This window comes from Topomyia yanbarensis, chromosome 2, assembly GCF_030247195.1.
Source record: "Topomyia yanbarensis strain Yona2022 chromosome 2, ASM3024719v1, whole genome shotgun sequence".
Taxonomy (NCBI): domain Eukaryota; kingdom Metazoa; phylum Arthropoda; class Insecta; order Diptera; family Culicidae; genus Topomyia; species Topomyia yanbarensis.
The window spans coordinates 99,745,529-99,756,805 of record NC_080671.1 but is presented as its reverse complement, the minus strand read 5'-3'; positions in this window follow the sequence as shown (position 1 = coordinate 99,756,805).

Here is an 11,277-nt window from a genome sequence, read left to right as displayed (position 1 = left end):
TAAGACCGCGCAATTGCTATCGCCGAATGACTCACGCCCCAGTTTGGAAATTGAACTAAATAACGCTATTAACTCAGGATGGCGTTTCTTGGGCACGAAAAAAGTATGGAAAGCTGACTGGACTGAGTACGATGCGCGAGAAATAAATCGATTGAATCAACAAAAACAGGCGGATAAGGCTAGAAGGCGTAAAAAGAAACAAATATTTAGAAACCGGAATACTAATATTAAAAACAACAACAACAACAATATTTTTCCACCTGATCGGAGACCCCCTGCAACAATAAACGGTCGTTATTATGGCCCGCCGGCTAATTTTTCCAATCGCAACTTCTTTAGTCGTGCCAGTAGCTCCAGTCATAACCAAAACCGTCATCCCAATCATAGCTGCAACACGAATCTTCTACCACCGGATAGAGTGCTTCTTGCAGCAGCCAAGGATCGTTTTTCCGGCCTATCTACAAATTATATTCCATCGATTCAATTTACACGAGGTGAGATTTTGAATCCCTACCCAGCACGTGATACATCAAGATCATCGCATCAATTAAATGCAGTAAATACGGAATGTTCGCCATCATCATCACAGTGTGAGGCATGCCGCTTTCAACATTCGTGTTTTCGGTAGTTTCGACACTTTCCTTAGAAGAAGAAAAAGACGAGTTTGCTGTTGAGCACAGTGATAATGATGGTAGACTTTCCAATACAAAAAAGACTGCGACAGAATTATTAATGTATTGTCAAAATTTTAATAGGATGAAAAGTCCAGCCAAAATGGCAGAAATTCATAAACGTATATTAGGTTCGTCATTTTTGGTTATATTAGGAACTGAAACTAGCTGGGACGATAGCGTAAAAAGTGAAGAAATTTTCGGCAGTGGCTTTAATGTATTCAGAGACGATCGAAATCTTCACGAATCTCAAAAGAAGTCTGGCGGGGGAGTTCTTGTGGGTATTTCGGCTCAATTTAATTCAGAAATTCTAGTCACAGTGAAGTTTAAAGAATTTGAACATGTGTGGGTTAAATCAAACATTGCCGGCGAAATGCATATTTTTGCCTCTGTATATTTCCCACCAGAGCATGCTAATATAACATCGTACGAAGCTTTTTTCCAAATTGCTGAACAAATTTTATCTGAACTCCCAGCCGAGGTTAAAGTTCACATTTACGGAGACTTTAACCAACGCAACGCAGATTTTATTCCGGACTCTGAAAACGAACATATTTTAATCCCAGTCGTGGGAGAAAACGAAACATTGCAGTATATTTTCGACAAAACTGCTAGCATAGGACTAAATCAAATAAATCACGTAAAAAATCGACAGAATTGCTATCTCGATCTTTTATTTACAAACATTCAGGAAGACTTCTGTGTATCTGAATCTCTAACTCCTTTGTGGAAAAATGAAGCATTTCATACTGCTATTGAATTTTCCTTATTCATCCATGAAATTCAAAAATCCAGCGATTGTGACTTTGAGGAAGTCTTTGAATACCATAAAGCCAATTATGACAATATCAGGCGGAAGCTAAGTAGTGTCGACTGGCAAAATAGCCTTAGAAATGAAGGAAATATTGTAACCGCAGTGGACGTATTTTACAAAATTATTTTCAAGATAATTTATGAAGAGGTGCCTATTAAGAAAAAAGACGACACGGCAACTCGAAGCATCCCGTTTGGTATAATAGACAAATTAGGAGTTTGAAAAATAGGAAGCAAAAAGCCCATAAGCTATATAAGAAAAACCAAAATAATGAGAACTTGGAAAAATATTTCGACATTTGCGATAAACTAAATATGGCCATAGATTCTGCACTTGCGGATTATAACTCAAAAACGGAACAGCAGATCAAATCTTCTCCAAAGAATTTTTTCAACTACGTCAAAACTAAATTAAAATCAGACAATTTCCCATCAACAATGCACTTGGATGACAACGTACGTGATAGCTCGGAAGAAATCTGCAACCTATTTGCAACATTCTTCCAAGAAATATATACGACTTTTTCTGAACAAGACCGTGATCGCGATTACTTCGCTTTTCTTCCCGATTTTCCTTTGGATATTAGTGTCAATCATGGCATAGTCGAAGACATTTTCAATTCTCTAAAACATTTAGATGTATCAAAAGGTTCTGGCCCTGATGGAATCCCACCATTATTTATGAAAAACCTAGCAACCGAGTTAACTGCCCCATTGTTCTGGCTGTTTAATATGTCTTTGCAATCTGGACAGTTCCCTAAAATATGGAAAAAATCTTTTTTAGTGCCTATATATAAATCTGGCAAAAAATCTGACGTACGTAATTATCGTGGGATAGCCATAATCTCCTGTATTCCGAAACTTTTCGAATCAATCATTAACGAAAAAATATTTCTTCAAATAAAAAACAGAATTTCCAACCTCCAGCATGGCTTCTTCAAAGGTCGTTCGACCTCAACAAACTTACTAGAATTTATTAATTATACACTGATTGCAATGGATAATGGAAACTACGTGGAGGCACTTTATACAGACTTTAGTAAAGCATTTGATCGCATTGACATCCCAATATTACTTTATAAATTGACAAAGATCGGCATTGAGCCTGGGCTACTTACATGGTTAGAATCATACCTCTCCGAACGTCAGCAAATAATTAAATTTAAAGGAAAGCAATCTAATCCAATTAAAGTCACCTCAGGAGTTCCACAAGGCTCTCATTTAGGCCCTCTATTGTTTATTTTATACGTGAACGATATCTCCTTCATTCTCAAAAAACTGAAAATACTAATTTATGCAGACGATATGAAACTTTATTTGGAGATAAGAAATGCCGAGGATATTAATACATTTCAAAACGAAATACAAATTTTCCACATGTGGTGTCAAAAAAGCCTCTTACAACTGAACGTGAAAAAGTGTAATTCAATAACCTTTAGTCGAAAACGACAAACACCGAATGTTGAGATTACCTTAGGAAATCAGACTGTAGTAAAGTGTGAAAGAATTAGGGATTTAGGTGTTATATTAGATTCAAAGTTAAATTTTATTGATCATTATAACACAATTATACACAAAGCTAACAACATGCTCAGTTTTATAAAACGCTTTAGCTATCATTTTGAAGATCCTTATACAATAAAAATATTATATATTGCATATGTTAGGTCGATATTGGAATATTGCAGTATTATTTGGTGCCCTTTTTCAAGCAGACATGAAGAACGAATAGAATCGGTACAAAAACAGTTTTTATTATTTGCCCTTCGTAAATTAGGATGGACAGCATTCCCTCTGCCATCTTATGAAGCACGCTGCTTGCTTATCAATATTCAAACATTAAACGAGCGTCGCGAATTTGCAATGCTCTCATTCATTAATAATATCGTTTCGCATCGTATCGATTCAGCTGAAATTTTATCCAAATTGAACTTTTATGCACCTTCACGACAGCTACGAAATCGAAGTATATTTTCAATAACTCCTTTTCGCACAAACTATGCAAAATATAGCCCCATAAATCGAATGATGTCTATTTATAATCACTATTGCGACTCAATAGATTTTACAATATCTAAACTGAAACTAAAGCAATATTTTATACACAAAAGAAATTCTAACGCGTAAGAGGATGATTCTGTAAAAGCCGAAATTGCTTCATTTATACTAAATTCACGAAATATACACATTAGTAATTAAGGAAATCTGTAGTCTACATAGATTGACGAAATAAATAAATAAATAAATAAATAAATAAAATATGGCTGCTGTGTGATGGACGACGAAACGTATATAAAAGCCGATTTTAAGCAAATTCCGGGGTTGGAGTTTTTCACCGGCAAGAGCAAGTTCTATGTGGACGACAAATTTAAGAAGAAGAAAATGTCGAAGTTCGCCTCCAAATATCTTATTTGGCAGGCCATCTGCTCTTGCGGACTGAGGAGTGAGCCTTTCGTGACAAAGGGCACAGTAAATGGCGAGATCTACAAATCTGAGTGCCTCGAGAAGCACCTTTTGCCGTTCTTGCAGCAGCACGACGAAGCTCTGCTATTTTGGCCAGATTTGGCATCATGCCACTATTCTAAAAGTGTCCTGGAGTGGTATGAGGCCAATTCTGTCCATTTTGTTCCAAAGGACATTACTGTACTGGGTAATGATGAAGCGGGAACTTCGGAAGAGCAAGAAGACAGTCAAAGACGAGAAGGACATGTTAAAAAAAATGGAAAAAAAACTGAGAAACTGGTACCGGATGACACTGTAAAGACTTTGATGGAGGGCATCAAGCGAAAATGCGTTCAATTTTACACTCAAGGCTCCATCGATTAACTTTTCTTTTGATTTTTGAAGTAAATATATGTATAAAACTACCCTAAAATTTTGGTTTGATTTTAAACATTATAAGAAAATTGACATGACATTTTCGGTGTCGCAATAATTTCGTTTTTGCCCTTTATAGGGGCCCCTTTTCAAAATTTCGGAAGAAAAATGATGTAAGATTTTGAACGCTTATATCTTTTGTTGTACTGAATGTATTTAATCAATTTCTTCGGCATTTTGTCGAAAATATTTGTACCAATGTTGTATTAAATTTTGTAATATTTATTATCAACGGAAAAATAGTGTTTTGAAAAATCTTTCGAAAACGACTCGGAAAAGTGGAAGTTTTCAGCCCATCCCGCACAGAGCCGTCAATATGGTGCACCAACCGAACAATAAAATAATGAAAATCTTTAAATATAGGTCCACTACATGTTTCTTCCTATGATTATTCGTATTGGGTTGCTTGACAAGAGCAGTTGGTAGGGGAAAGCCGGCATATTAGTTTTGGTTATGCCATTAGAAGCCGGACGAAAAGGAAAGGCTCATGCACGGCACGAGAACGAGCGAGAAAGCGATAGTAGTGCATATTAGCGAAAGCGTTCAGTACATTTTGAACCTTCCTTCTACTAAACGGTTTGCTAATCTTGTTTCATAAATTGGAAGGAAAACGTTCAACGCTTGCTACCGATACGTTATTTGCTATATAAAATTTGTTTAAATAGTTCAAAAACTACTTTAAATGAGAATCAACATTAATGATAAAACCTATTAATAGGGGTGTCGCAACTTTTCTCAAAGCCAGACGTGTGTAAGACGCAGTGTATAACAGACGTACGTAGTCGTGAGAAGCTACATCGGACGACCAATCAAATCGGCTACCACCGGAGAGAAGAAAAACGTTGGTGGAGGTGGTGGCGGTGAGAAGGCCAGAAAACCAAAGGCTGCTGCTAAGAAACGCAGTTACTGAAAAGGCGGTAGTAACTGCCACTAGAAATGCCACCAAAACATCGAAGGCTGCAGCGAACAAGCCGCGGAAGACCCCAAAGCCAAAGAAGGCGCCAAACCTGCCAAGAAAGTTGCCTGAAGAAGATAAGTAAATTCACGCGTCTCTAATTTTGCCCACAGACCTTGTCAGGACTAACAAAATACTTGTAAAGAATTGATGGTGCTTATTTTCCGATAGCGCTGTTAATTGTAGATGGATTTTTGTCATAGTTATATGCAAACCGTCCTTAGGATGAATATATAATGGAAAAAGAATTTTATTAGGAAGTTCCTTTTATTAATTTGCATAATTAAAAACAATTATCATATAAGAAAATATTTTTCTAATTAATCTACAAACCCGAAGGTTTTTGCAAACCCTTCCAAGAAAATCAGTGAATGTGGCAACGCTGCCATTAAGCGAAAGCTACACCAAAACGAATGATGAAAATATTTTCATTTATCACACAAAAGAATGGCCTTCCATCTGCACCGAAAAGTTAATAAATACGAACGCCTTGATGCAGAGCATGCTCATTGAGTATGAGCTGCGAAAGGCAAATGTTCGTATGTGTGTACGCAGTAGAAACAAATCGTCGGCAAGGTTTGAATCGTTTCAAAAGATTCTCTTCTTGTATCACCATAGCTATCTACAAACCGTCCTTATTAAGACGAATACATAATGGAAAAGATGGGTTGGTAATGTATATGACATAACAGGGGTGTCGTGACCACACTTCGAAGTTATTTCAAATCTTGCAATGTACAAATTTACATAATTTCAATGATTGTTCCTATATGAATGGAATGACAAATTTTCAGGTTGACACGGCAATAACTTTGCTATTTATAGAACAATTTCATATTTTAAGTTATCATATAATAACTGTCATCTCTTCCAAACAACTTAACCCTCTGTTGCCAGCCCCGTGGTTTTGCGGGGTTAAGGAGAATCATTGTAAAATGTCCAATACACGATTTTATGTTGTTAAAAAAATCGCACCTGTCATACAAGTACATTGTCTGCTTGTTGAAATCATTATATGCAATGATATTTGTGTTTAAAATTGAAACTGTGAAAGAAATGAGAAAAATTAGGGGTATGTAATGTCCGGAACATGACCGGTGTGTTGACGTAGGACAATTATTTTGTGTGAAAGTTTTCTGTATAACCTTAAAAGATCTTGGCTAAAACGTGCATTCCTTAACTTTTATCGACATAAATTTACCGCAAACTACTAACTCTTATTGAGTATTGAAAGACTCTTGTTGCCCTGAATTCAATGCGGAGAACTTGTTTTACTGAATAGATTAACGAACGGGATCCCCAGGAAAATTTCGCTGAGCCCGATGAATCGAACTTAATGCGTAAAATTTAGCCATTCGAAAGAGATACAAGCAGAATTTTAAGAATATGATCATCGCGGTTATGTCCCGGACATTACTCGCCCCTAGTTTTTCGCTAAGCGTGACTCTATGCTAGGAAAAAGATTCCGATGGTTGTTTCGAGAGATTTTAACATTGATATTTCAAAGCATGGAAATATGAAATTTGTGCATTTAATGAATGAATGTCTCAACGAGCTTAAAATCAAGCGCATCTCCTATCAACGCAGACGCCAACAACAAAGGTTCTTTTTAGAACCACCATAATTATTATAAAGAATAGCTTGAAACATTCCCACATATTTCATTGAGTATCATTCGATTTGAATTACAAGTCAAACGAGTAATCACGACACTCCGGTTATGTCCTAGACATTACCCACCCATCTTTTTTAGTTATGCTCAATATTCAACGAATCTGTTCAACATGTTGAACATTGAGCTGGTTTTCCATCATCGTGAGCCACCACGCAATGTTTTCATATTAATTCCAACCATACTCATTTGAGAGATACGTGATACCGATCGAAATTGAAAAAAAGAAGCTTAAAAGTACGTTACATGCTATGAAAGTATCGTGCAGATATGCTTTATCTAAACTCAGTTAAAATCGATAGAAGCATACCTATACCGGAAGCTGATACAACAGTGGAGCTTTTAGATAAAGCTTCCCGCAATTGGGTAATGAACCTATCTGAATCCTATTGTTATTACCAGCCCACCCACTTGAAGCCGTTGGATAGAGCAGCGTACCATTTTTGTTCAACGCATACACTCAAAAAAATAATTACTTTGAATTTACATTGATTGTCACATGAATCGATATTTTCCATCTTTCAACATATGTTACGTGATTCCTACACAACAAAAAAAAATCAGAATTTTGTCGTTGACGTAATTGCAAACATGACTCAATTTAACAAACCGTACTTCACGAAATGACAAAACATAACCGTGTTCCGTTTAATTTAATTTACATGAAACATATACTTTACATGCTCAATGACATAAAATTACTCTTACTACCATTCATAATATGTAGAGTAAAATTTCGCGATTTAGGATATTCAACGTCATGTAAAATTAAAATCAAACGTAAACTAAGTTATTTTTGATGCTCACATGTGTCAGGGTCAGGTGACCTAAATTTACACGATTTTTTCTAGATGTGTATGAACATATTTCACAATCCTGTAATCCCTATTTGATTCACACGTAATTTTTAAGAAATAAATATTCCAAATCTGTTGTTTTCCATATATGTAAGCACCTCTTGTCAAAAATCTGCATGGTAGGCGGAAAGCATGAAATTTTTCTCAATTTCAAATTCAGGTACTATCTGCCGTTGCTTCTGCTGATTATTCTGACAACCATCCAAAACGAACTGCTACTATTGCCGAAGCGCTTGTGTCGAAACATGTCTTCATCGAGTGGCTGAATCGCAGGCACATTGCTTTGCTGCTCTTCAAAAACGGAATTTTCATCACATACGGGAAAGTTAGTTATAAAGGCCCCGCGTATTATTTTTATGTTAGTCGCCGCTCACATTCCAATCGAGCGACATGTTGACATGTTTGGCAGATTTTTAAATTATAGAAATTGATACATACAAATTTTGGAAATTCGCGTAATATTTTCCTAAATAAGAATTTTTATATTTTATTTATTTTTGTGAAAGTAGATTATTTCCTACATTATTTTTAATTTTAGGATGAGGATATCAACCAGAACGTTTACAAGCAGGAATTTATTTATTATTTTATACTTTATTAGCATCATTACCTTTATTAATTGGTATTTTTTATATTAATATAGGTAAATATATATATATATATATATATATATATATATATATATATATATATATATATATATATATATATATATATATATATATATATATATATATATATATATATATATATATATATATATATATATATATATATATATATATATATATATATATATATATATATATATATATATATATATATATATATATATATATATATATATATTAAGTTATACAAAAATATATAATTTTGATTATTTATATTTATGTATAGTTTTTTGCTTTTTTAGTAAAAATACCAATATTTTTAGTTCATTTATGATCACCAAAAGCTCATGTAGAAGCTCCAATTTCTGGTTCAATAATTTTAGCTGGAGTATTATTAAAATTAGGAGGATATGGTTTATTTCGAATATTTGCTTTATTACAAATTTTAGGAATAAAATTTAATTTTGGTTGAATTAGAATTAGATTAATTGGAGGAGTTTTAGTAAGTTTAATTTGTTTATTACAAATAGATTTAAAAGCTTTAATTGCTTATTCATCAGTTGCTCATATAGGAATTGTTTTAAGTGGTTTATTAACAATAAGTTATTGAGGATTAAATGGAGCATATAGATTAATAATTGCTCATGGTTTATGTTCTTCAGCACTTTTTTGTTTAGCTAATATTAGATATGAACGAATAAGAAGACGAAGATTATTAAATAATAAAGGTATAATAAATTTTATACCTAGATTATCTTAATGATGATTTTTATTGTGTTCAAGAAATATGGCAGCTCTTCCAACTTTAAATTTACTAGGTGAAATTTCTTTAATAAATAGAATTATTAGATGATCTTTGTTCTCGATCGGATTTAGAACGCGTATTTTATCAGTAGCGGAGGTCACTGACCTCGTTCCACAGGCCGTTGGCCTGGCAGTTTGTTAGAGATGGCCGACGGGCCAAGCACAATAGCCCTTTTGGGCGCACACGCACTCGCGACGCGGTTGACTAGTGACTTTCGGAACTGTCCCGTAGTGAAATATCACAAGTCGTTGCACTATTGAAACACACTTTATTTTAGAAAGAAAAACTTCACTATCTAATTCAACTTTATTTGCTCTGTAATCTTGCGCGGGTTAGATATACAGATGCGATGTAACGGATGGTCTGAACTTAACTGAAACTGACCTAGCAGACTGGTCGCTGCTATGGTGCAGTGGTGAATATAGGATACGATCATGCACGATCGATAGCTACCTGCTATCCCTATCTTTCTGCTGGTGATAAGGGAAATAGACTGATAAGAGCAGATCTACGGGAGAGAGATAATAATGTGGAACTTATCTGTGTTGCCAATTTAGTGGTTTAGTTCATTCCCAAACATGCCGCCCGCCTTGAAACAAACGGGGTTTCAAACTTGAACTGTCCTCACATTTCTAATCTATGGTGTACTTCTCACTCCTATCTGCTACTACTTCAACATAACTTTTACAAATTTTGTTTATGCACATTTCAACTTGAATTCACTTTTCAACTGCTTCAAATCTGCTGCGGATGATGACGACACCGAGTCCTCTCGGTTCTGTGGCGATGGTTGCTTTTTCATTTCGAATTAAAAGATTGCTTCTGCTTCTGCTACGGGTGATTGGATACTGCTTTCACTGCCTCTGAATTTCGGATTATTTTCCTATGTGAGGGACGATGGTCATCTATGGCTTTTCGGATATCAATATACTGGCTGGTGTCTCGTACGCTGCGTGTGGGTGCATCGGTTGATGCGAATGACTTCCTTCCTTCTTCATTACGACTCGTTGTGCATTTTGTATGCATGGTTTTGGTTGGTGATTTCCTCGGAATGACATGGATGTAGTATTCTGATGGAGATTTTTGTAAAACCGGAACAACTTACCCACACAAGCTTGTTAGGTGCTTGCGAATACTTCACGATGTGGTTGCTCGTGGGGAGGGTTCCTCGAACTTGGATGACGTTGGTAGTCGAAATACCTTGCTTGTAGACTCGGAGATTCTAGCTGACTGGACGGGGTGATCAGACCCAACCTCAACTGACTAACCGAGGCTGACTGGAGATGGTACCATGGCTGGTCTCCAGATGAGAAAAGACGAGGAACTGTGTAATTGCCAACGATATTGCGAAACAATTAGACTTGCTTAAACAGACGATGACCCTTTTAGCCAACGTGGACGCCTTGCGCGTCGAAACTGATGCGTGCTTATAGCTACCAATCAAATGAGACAAGACTGTTTCATTTGCCTTCACCAAATAAAGAGAACTTCCAACATGCATGCACAAACGAGACGAATACGAGCTTCGACCAACTGCAGATTGACGGATGACTGCGTTGATGACTTGAAATGATGATTTCTGACCCGGGGGACCGGGGCAGGATGACCTATGGAGGACAAAAATTCCTTGAACTTTTTGCAATGTAAAATGAAACAAAAACTTAACTGGACTGCGGAGGCACTCACTGGGGAGCCCTCCGCATTGCTGCAGCAGTGGGTTTAGTTCCCAACTGCCGTTGATTCCGTGACGTTGTCCCGGATTGGAAGAACGCAGATTTTAGATATCGCTCTGTCGAAACAGCCGTCCTTGGTACGCACGGTGACAACTCGGATGTTGCCATCTGCTCCGTAGAAGACCTCCACTACTCGTCCTAGGTTCCACTTCAGCGGAGGTGTATTCTCGTCCTTCAGTAAAACCATCGTTCCTTCTGCCACGTTGTCTCGCTGCCTAGTCCACTTAGTGCGATTGTGAAGGTCAGATAGGTACTGAGTGCTCCACTTCTTCCACATTTGCTG